Consider the following 10909-nt stretch of genomic DNA (forward strand, 5'->3'; position numbering starts at 1 on the left):
ATGGCTCCATATTGCTTAATTTTAAAAGTCTAAACTGCTTAGTCCAGTGTTCAGCGGTCATCCCCCATCCCATCTACCTTTCCAATCTTATTTCCCTCTACTTGTCTTCATTCATTCACTAGTTCAGTAACGTGGAATTAGTTACTATTCATTACTCATGCTCTCTGCATGGGATTTTCTTCTTCCAAGCATTTGGCCATGCCCTCTTCCCCCACCCTGCACTGGATTTCACTATCCTGCCCCAATTTATCTTACATGTTCAAATCCTGCCTGCTCAGCCTTCCCTAACTTCCTTCAATTGGAAATAATGTATTCTTTTTCTCATGTCACATAGAATTGTGTCTACATATCTTATGACACATTTACCTTGTACAATAATTCTGTATATTTCACAAACCTTTATATACATAAATTTTTTGAAAGTAGAATCTAGTCTAATTCATTTTTATTTCCTTCCATTGTACTTTCATGGTGACTGGCATGTAGTATCTATTTAATAAATATTTATTGATGTACTCCATTCACAAATGTGTGGATGAATCCTAATTTACTATCCTTAAACGATGGAAAATTTATTTTTTTCAGACGCCTGCTTTCACCTATTCAGATCTTAAAGCATTCAAATTCTAACAGATGTTTGTGGACAGCTGGGAGAAATTACACTGCAGATACCAAATCATCAGCATAGCTCTCAGGATCACATCTTCACCTGGTTATGTGTTCCAGACAGCTGTGCGTTCTTGGAAATGCACTTGGCTTCAGGAGCACGCTCTGTTTGTAACACCTCTGTAGCATTCCAGAATAAACATGATGGGCCTTGATATAGAGTAGAATATGTGCAAGTCTGTGATCTATTTATGTTCTTTAGGGAGTGAGAGTGAACTCATTTTGCATTTATAAAAATGCTTCTTATCTTAGGGCCTCACTCAATCACAGTGATTTTACTTTTAGCAAAAAAAAAAAAAAAAAAATGAAATGGTTCAGATATCCTATGATGGGGAAAATATGAGTAAGGAAAAGGTATAACTGGGCATTTGCTGGAGACCAGAAACAAGACCAAATGACCCATATTTAGGCTTACTTTCCCGGAATTTGATGCATATTCTACATCCAAATGTACATTAACTTTGGTCGTTGAGTCATTTTTAAACTTGTCTTCTGAAACTGTTTTTAGCATTCTCTTGGGACTGTGGTCAGAGGTAAAACATTAGTGAATATCCATGTTACCTAATCTCCCATGGTGTATTCTATTTCATGCCCTTTGTTTAGTTTCTTTCTACTTGATTACTCATATGTACCCCTTCCCATTCTCTATGTTGGGTAGGGGTAAATGGAGAAAAGAAATAAATATGCCCATGGTTGTCACTAGTAGACACCAGTTTATAAATAGTACTGGTTTTACTGTGCACTGGTTTTCTGCATACAGGAAGGTCAAGAAAAACATTTTCTTTTGAAATGAAAAAAGGAGGTTAAAACAAGAGTTTTAATAACAGGCTTGACACAGAGCAGTGTAATACCAGCATGAATTACACTCAATACCAGACTTTTATTGGAAGTCCTAGATTGCTTTGTTCCTATCCCTGACATAATATTCAGAGTTGGGTTTATATTTGTCCAGAAGGGAGCTGCTTGCTATAGTCCATGCAAATCAAATGCTTGATTTATGCACCATTCTACTGGAGGGTGTAACATTAAATTTAATTTTGTGAAGAAAGCCTGAGGTGTTTTGATGCCTGGGCCTGACATTGTGAACTAGGCAGAGAGGTGCACAAGAATTCATTACAGTTTCCAATATGCGAAATGCAGCATTTGAATGAAACATTTGTCTCTTGTCAAAAAGGCGTAATGTCTATTCTTGATAAAATATTTCCACCCCACCCCTCAGGACAAACCAGCGTATTTTTGGCCTTCATCATAGATCTGGATCAAAGATGAGTGACTACAGGCATTTGGTATCCCCTGGGGTGGACATCAAAATCATGTGCTTCTGAAATGATCAGTTATCAATAATATCAACCCAACCGACTTCGTTTTGATTGTTGAATGTTGTCATAAAAAATTTTGCTTGTGCTAATTAACTGTATGACAAATTTGTGATTTTTCATCTTTAACTGGACTCTTGCTCATTACCAGTTGGCTCTCTTCCACGTCCCCTCCAACAACTATTCAATACTTAAACACAGTCCCCAGTATTGCAGCCTCAATGACAAGCCCAGGCTCTGCAGAAGTTTTGTCATTTACTTCTTCAGGAGACTCAGGGCCCTCAGAAATCAACACCATTAGCAACCCTTCTACGCATTTCACATGCTTCTATTAGCACTGTTGTCTCTTCATTGCTCATGGAAGAGTCTACATCCTTTAACATGCAGATAAGGCCTTTAGTAACCTGCCCTGCCCTTACCTTCCAACTTCCTTTCTTTCACGTTCCACATACACTCTAAGCCTTCTAAGATGTACTTTGGCTCACACTGATCCTCTGCCTGGAATGACCTTCTCCTGCTTTGCCACTAGCAAAATCCACTTCTCTGTGACGCTCTTTTCTGTCAAGAGAGATTCGTTTACCCCAACCATAGCACTAGTATAAAAATAACATTGCATTTAGTTGTACTGAGCCTGTCTAGTCCACCAGTTATAAGTGCTTCATATTTAATTTTGAATTATCCAGAGCACCTGGCAGAGAATCTGGTACCTAGCAGGCACTCAGTCAGTGCTTCTAGAGTTAAACCGAATTAAATGATCACTGTGATAGCAGGAGGAAAATAAATGTGTATGAGTCAAAGGGAATTTATATCTACATTATCTCAATTTTCCCTAAATTTCGCCTAATATAAGATGAGGTAAATCATAAACCCAAACATTTTTCTTTAGGAATTCTAGGTTTGGGACCTAGCACTGACATAAATCAGCTATATTTTTGAACTTTTTCTTTAATTATTATATATGTACTTATTCCAATCTATGAAATAAATACAAATGTTCAAAGTCTTAAGCATATCTTAATTTCCTAGTTTCTTGAAAATTTACATAAAAATAGGATTTGTTTTACTCAAGTTACCTAAGGAAAATTTCCTTACAGACATGTCTTCTAAAGAATTCTCTTTGTCTAAATGATCAGAAATCTCGATATTCATTTTTTAAATATTTAGTTATAAATTTAAATAATATTAAGTATTTAAGTAATATAAGTCCTTTAGACTCAACTATGTTGATTAAAGTTATTTAAAAGTAAGTACATCCCATGTATGAACTATATCTAATTACTATGCTTACCAAAATTCCATTGAAATATATTTATTTACATTGTGTGTTGCCTGTTACTAAGAAGCCTGGGAGACAAACTTTGAATTTTGGACTTAAAATAGAAATGAGAACACATTAGTTTCCAATCCTTGCCTTTCTTCAACAAAAACAAGTGAGACAGAGGACAAAGCCCTTCTCCTTCAAAATGCCAGTCAGAAGCAATAAAATCACCATTCCAAACTATGTGGCTACTGGCCAAAGGTGATGAAAGGGATACTGGTGTATGCAATTCTGTGGACTGAAGAAACCAGGTCACAAAGGAAAGACATTGAAATGTTACATCCTCAAATACTCATTCAAAATAAAATTGCCTCTGTCAATTAAATATTGCCTCTTCTCTTAGATTTATTCATCCTCATCCCCCCGGTACACATGCACACATGCGCGCGCACGTGCACACACACACGCGCACACACACACACACACACACACACAACCCACCTTGAACCTCACTGATTACTTCCAAGAGTTTCCAGAGTCTTTTGTCTCTTGTGAGGTAAATGAAAAGTAGTTTCCAGTCAAAGAAAAACCTGTGAAGGAAGGGAAATTCATCTGCATTCTGAAACTCTACAACAGCTAATAGGAATAAAAATCACTAGACTAGAAATCAGAATTCTAGGATCAGCTCTGCTGTGGAGCTAGCTAAACATGTCAATTTAGACAAGTCCTTTCACTTTCTGAGTCTCAGTTTCATTTTATGCTGGGGACATTTAGAGACAATATTCCCCTATACTAAGAAGAAAGAAATTAGAGGTAAAAAGAAAGGCTCTGGAGAGAATGAACAGATACAGTAAGGGGACTGTTTTACTGGATAAGTACAGGAAGATAGGGTAAGGTGGTAGTAAAGCTAGATTCTGGAAGTTGTTAAAAGCTGAGCTAGAGTTAAGAAGCTAAAAACAAAGGGAATTCCTTTAAAACAAAGTTTTAATTTGTTAGCCTTACTGGTTAATTTCATTGTGGGCAGAGAGATATAGTATGTTTTGGAACAGAAGTACAAGAGGATGAAAATAATTGGAATACTCGTTGTAAGTTGTAAGTTGTAGGCAGCAAGTTCAGGGAAAACAAATATTTTCCATAACGTAAATTTGATAAGTGCCTAAACTTGGGTGGCGGCAAAGAATAATTACAAGCTGTTAAAGGGGACCAGAACCCCTAAGACTCAAGTTATCGCTTATAATTAGGTTGCTTCCAGGAATTTTCTTGGGAATTTGAGTTACTATGCAATTAAGGGTACTTATCATGTGAATTCAGACCCAGTCCAGTCTCCTGTGTATGTAGAGTTAGAATATGTATAGAATATCCCTTTTAAAAAATACTACTAATGGGGTAAATCCACCTTTAATTTAAACTAGGCTCCAAAACAAATATTTTTATAGCATTTGTTTAAACCCATGAAAGAATTTTCTTTGTTGATTTACACATTTCTATCATGCTCTTAACGAGCATTACACAAGAGTAAAACTACTACTTACTGTTTATTGAGTGATTTCCATGTGCCACGTATCGTTTTATGCACTTTCAATGCACTATCTAATTTGTCATCACAAAATCTCCATGAGGCAGGTACTAATATTATTCCCACTCTACAGATGAGGATACTCTACACAAGACACTTAGTAACTTGCCCATATTTGTACCACAAATAAGTAACAGACCTGGGAATCCAACACTGGAGATTGAGTACAGAGTCGTTCTCACTTCTAAAACATACTGCTTCCCACCTGAAATGCTGGCCTCCAGGGGCAGCTCAGGTTTTCCTCCAGATCTGCTCCATCGGCAAAGGGAACAACTGCTGATGGGTCAGGTCACTTAGAGACAAACGACGTTATAAAGGGTGAAGTGTTTTGTTTTATTTTTTACCTTTGCAGCAGAATGCCCTACTGGAGATTAAATTTATCACACTACAACTTAAATCAATCAGTCTTCATCTGAAGAATCCATTCCCAGTGGCATACCGGAGGTGGGGTGGTGCCACCACTCCACCTCGTTAATAATATATACCCTTCTCAGAAAACTCTTTTGTTGTTCTATACTTAAAACAACTGCTGCAGACAGGAGCTTTAATATAAGCTTCAAATCATTACATTTGTTATCCTTTGATAAACATTATATTTTATATGAAAGTTAATTGACTGAACTCTAATCATAGTCAGTTCAAGCTCTGGCCACAATTTGTGTCTCTATCCCTGTGGTATTACATATGACTGTCTTTAAACACTAAATTCTAAATAAACGACAACAAAGTGGTTGTAAAAACAAAGAACTAGAACTTGAGCTAGTTCAATTGTGTAATTCATTCCAAAGCAATGGATTAAATCATGCCAGTATTCACTATTATTCAGACAATTTCTGATTTTTTCAGAAGATGAAAAATCCTCAGAAGTTTTTACAGAACATAATTGAAATTTAGAATAATGTTTTTGCTAAAGATATTGTAGTGGAATTTTTTTGATGACAGAGACATTTGCAAGCTTCAAATATTGAGCCTGAAGGAACAACACTAGAAAGTATTAAAATTTCTGGAATTTTTTTGTGAAAAGGGATTATTTAGGAATTTTCGATAAATGTATTCTTATGTTTAAGGCTTTTCCTAACTATTTTAGATATTTGTTGCTTCTTCGAAAGAAACATTTCAAATTTCAAATTAATAAAAATGTTTTTCAATAAACTATGAGCAAAGAATTGACATACTGACTATATTGTCTACTGCACATAAATATGCAAAGATAAATTTTAAAATGTCATTGACAAATTTGCAGACATTAAGGTTTGAAAACATGCAGAAACTATAATGCTATCATTCATTACTATAACATGTTTCTTTTTTCAAATAATCCATTAACATAATTAACATGTTTTAATCTATAGTTTTTTCTCCTTTTGTACTATTTAATTCATTTTTTTAATTTTTTTTTATTCTTTTACCGGTATGATTATATATATCAAGTTAAATTTTTTAAATGTCAATATTTACATTTCTTCTCTGGCTATTATTATTTTTTCACAATTATTACTGAAAATACTTTTGTCATATAGAAGAGGGTTATTAAATAATGATGGTCTTTGGATATTGAATGTGATGGGTACCTTACCATCCATCTAAGCCTTGAATGTGGGAATGATGGCTCATACCCAGGCAGACTGCCACTCTGCATTTGGATCCTTTGTATTTCTGTACTTCCAAGATGCTGCCTGCAAAAGTCCTGGTCACCACGATACAAAGCACCCAGGGAAATTAATACCCAGGAAAATTTAGGACTTAGTGAGTCACCAAACATTTAATAAAGATGGGGTGGGGATATAGTTAGAATGGAGCCTACTATCTGCACTCAAGAACACATGTGTTTTTTTATTGCATCTGGATGTTTGGCCCTGGAGCCACAGAAGCCTTTCTCTTAAACAGGTAAGGAGTAAAAGCCCAGGCTTCAGTGAAGATGGGCTCTCCCTGGATTTACCGTCTTTAGTACATAAATGTATTTGGCTCATCTCCTGAAAGTTGTGGTAGTCCGATAGCTTATGTCTTCACCGAAATCCATAACTCCCTTCTATTAGGAGATGGCACCTCCAGGACACAGGAAACCTGCTCTGTTCTAAGCTTTAGGAAAAATATCCTTCTCTTTCTCTTCCTTCTATTTCTTTTTCCTGGCATCTGTCATTTTGATTGGCTAGAGGATGGTAACGAGATATATTAGAATCATTTAGAAAAATTTTACTTCCTAAACATATCAGATTATATAGGGATTGATGTGCATATAAAGTTTGAAATGTTCTCCTGATTGAAAACAAGTGACTTAAAGTATTATTTTTCAAACTACAGATTGTGACCAAATTGGGAGACCTAAAATTAATTTTAATCAATACAATAGCAAATGAAAATAAAATTAAATAGAATTTTAAAACCAGAGTGCTTCACTTATAATGTGAAAAAATATTATTTTGGAAAGAGTAAGAAAATTTTTGCTTCAGTGGGGTGTGTGTGTGTGTGTGTGTGTGTGTGGTAATGTGAAAAAATATTATTTTGCAAAGAGTAAGAAAATTTTGCTTCAGTGGTGTGTGTGTGTGTGTGTGTGTGTGTGTGTGTGTGTGTGTGTCCATCTGTCTGTCTATCTCTCTGTGTCTGTTAGGTGACAGTGTAAAAAAATTTCTGATTTGGGATCATGGAAAATCACTGACATGGAGGGCCAAGGCCAAAGGGTAGTCTAGGGGAATGGCCAAGAGAATCATCTCTCCTACTTCTTTGAAGGCCCTGAGTTTTGTCTGCTTTTGCAAAGGAGACCCTGTAGCTTCACATGGCTCCAACTAGGTTCCCAAGGCCATCTCTTTTGACCTCTCTCTCGGAAACCTAAGAGGGTAAAAGGGGACTGATGGAGGAATATTCTTGATTACACTAAGCACACCCAGCAATAACAAAAATCTGTATTTGTTCTAAAGCTATTGATAAGGAACTTGTCCAACACACTATTTCCTGTTCCCTCATTTGACTCTCCAGCATGAAAGATTTCTTTAAGAAATGAGATAAAAGGAAACCTTCATTTCCTCTATTAATTGGTAGGTGTCCTCCCCTTTGGCCATTGAGTGCTGGAAAACTCGAGCCTTCTGGAGTGTTTGGCTTTTGTCACTGTGATGTTTCTTAGTCTTATTCTTTCTTAAGTCCTGGCTTTCATGTGTTGCACTGTGTTAACTCCATTCTAATGACAGATGCCCAAATCTCTTTTGAAAAGAGGAAGGATGTGTGTGAGAAATATAAATATAAATATTTCTCTATTGGGAAGTGGGGTTTTCTACAGCTGGGATTGGGTCATTCTTCTCTATACCCTCAATGCCTGCCCAGTTCAGTTTGGTGCATAAGTCATAACCCAACTCAATATGATTTGTACAACATACAAAAGGTAGGAAAAAGCAAGCAAGCAAATTAAAAAAAGCAAGCTTAATTTTAATACAGACTTTTAATGCCTGTTTACCTCTAAATAATCCTTTTCTTTTCCTTAATTCACTCTTAACTCCATGACATGCTAGTGAGTACCTACTCTGTCCACACAAGATGCAAACTGTAAGACCACACTCTTGCCTGGAAAAAAGGAGGACAGAGTTGGTAAAGGAAAATTGAAGCAACCCAGAAATTAGGAGTTGACACATTAAAAAGTTGAATCATGAAAACTTACCATGATGGACCAAAGAATAGGAATAAATAATACTCTCTGTCCATTTCCCTGACCAATTTTTCTCCATAGCATTTATAATCTTCTAAGATGCTTTATCACTTATTTAGTTTATTTTTTTATTTGTCTCTTCCCCTTAAAATGTAAGCTCCATGAGAGCAAGAATTTTTTTTCCACTGGTATATTCCCAGTACTCTGCACATAGTAGGAGCTCAATTAGCTCCAGAATCCACATTTTAAACCAATATTCTATTTTACTTCTTGAAACTATCGGTAATGTCTGCCACCCCATCTTCCCCCAGCCCCATCATAACTAAACTTTTTATTGAGTCTGTTGGGTATGAACATATCTAAGATTTAAAAGGGTGGGGAGAGGGGTGTATTTGTTTTTGGTTGAGGAATCCTTGAATGAGTAGGACTTTCATGTTTCTAAACTTTCCTCATGCTCCAGTAAATCCTCAAACACCTACAAGGGAGACTGTGGTGTTTTTAAGACCTAACATATCCAGTGACCATGAGACCAGCTATTCTGCCAGTGAACTAGGTCTCCTTGCAGCCCTGTGTGCACAGCAGCTGCAAACACAAACACAGCTGACAGGCTTGATGGACTGTTTCTCCGTTTCTCTTCCTTTCTTCTTCCTCATTCCACTCACAAACTACAGAGATCAAAAAAGTGACTTAAATATATTAGCATAAAAGCTACACAATAAGTTGGGACTCCAGACTCTTTTCTTTTGTGTTTCATCGAAAAGGACTGGGATGCAGAGATAAATAAATGTTTTAGTTCATTTTAGAAATATCACTGAGAACATAACATGGCAAAGGACAAAGTCTACTAGATTTTAAGTCAGGAGGCCTAGGTTCTAGTCATACTTTAGTTACTGCTATAATTTTGGGTAAATCAAATTCTTTCTGAGACTCAGGTTTCTGGTTTGTAAACTGCGGATGATAAGCTTGATAATCTCAGATGGTTGCTGTGAAGGTAAAATTAAACAATATGTTGCAGAAACATAGGGAATCATATTGATATAAAATAATATCAGGTGTTACCCTTCCTGGAAATTAAAAATGTGCATGTATATAAAGAGATAATTCAGAAGATTACAAGTATGTAGAAAGGGCATCCAAAAATGACAGATAAATATGTAAAAGTATATTTGTAAGACAGTGAAATAATTTTTTACCTTCCTGAGTTTGCCAGATAGGGTATTTAAGAACACTGTTAGGTATATATTGTTTTTCCCATTTTAGGAATAATAAAAATGAGGTTTAGAGATCATTATTTCATTAATTCATTCAGCATACATGTATTGAGCAATTCCAATTCAGGCACTAAAAATTAAGTTACTTTCCCAAGGCAACAGTACAGCCAGGCAGCAAAATCAAGATTCATACCCAGGTCTGCCTGAGCCTAAAGCCCACATTACAAAAATGATACAAAATGCCTGGAAGCTCTAAGGGATATAATTGCTCATACATTCCCATCTCTGTGTTCCAAGCAGGACTAAATTCCGTGGAAGAATCTTTACATCATTAATAACTACAGTGGTTCACCCTTACCCACTGGGAAACATGTTCCAAGACCCTCAATGTATGGCCTAAAACAGAGGATAGTATCAGACCCTTCGTACGCTATGTTTTTTCCTACACATACACACATTTCATTTAGAATAAGCACTTTACAGCTTTCCTTGGGCATATTTGAATTGCCAGCATTACTACACTTGTGCTTTGGGGCCATTATTAGGTAAAATAATGGTGACTTGAACACAAGCACGATGATACCATGACATCAACCTGATAACCGAGAGGGCTACTGAGTGACTAAGGGACGAGAGTGTAACCAGAGTAGACACACTGGACAAGGGGATGATTCATGCCTTGGTTGGGACAGAGCAGGTCAGCTGGAAATTTTATTACATTACTCGGAATGATGAGCAATTTAAACCTTATGAACTGCTTGTTTCTGGAATTTCCCATTTTAATATTTTTGAATCGCGGTTGACCACTGGTAACTGAAGCCATGGAAAGTGGAACCAGATAAAGGGGGCTACTGTAAGATGAGGGCATTGATACACCGTTGATAATATTCTCAGATGATATAGCCAACATATTAGATGACAAAGCAGAATCCATTAATTCAGTTTGACAATTATTTACTAGTCACCTAGGATATGCCAGGTAACATGCTAGGTGATTGTGGAGATACAAACACAAATCAAGTATGTCCCTGTCCCAAAGAAGTTCAAAAGCCAATAGGGGAAAGAGACCTAGGAAAGGGCAAAGGCACTGAAGGACAGCTAGAGATGGTCCTCGACGAACTCATTTCTGAGTATGCGAGACAAAGCCCCCAGTTATAACTCTGCATTTTTTGTTGTTGTTTTTAATGTGTGTGAGGGTGGGAGGACATGGGAGTTTTAGTGAGCTGAAGCAAGTGAATTTTGTGTACC

Source organism: Pteropus alecto, unplaced genomic scaffold (genome assembly GCF_000325575.1).
Source record: "Pteropus alecto unplaced genomic scaffold, ASM32557v1 scaffold161, whole genome shotgun sequence".
Taxonomy (NCBI): Eukaryota; Metazoa; Chordata; class Mammalia; order Chiroptera; family Pteropodidae; genus Pteropus; species Pteropus alecto.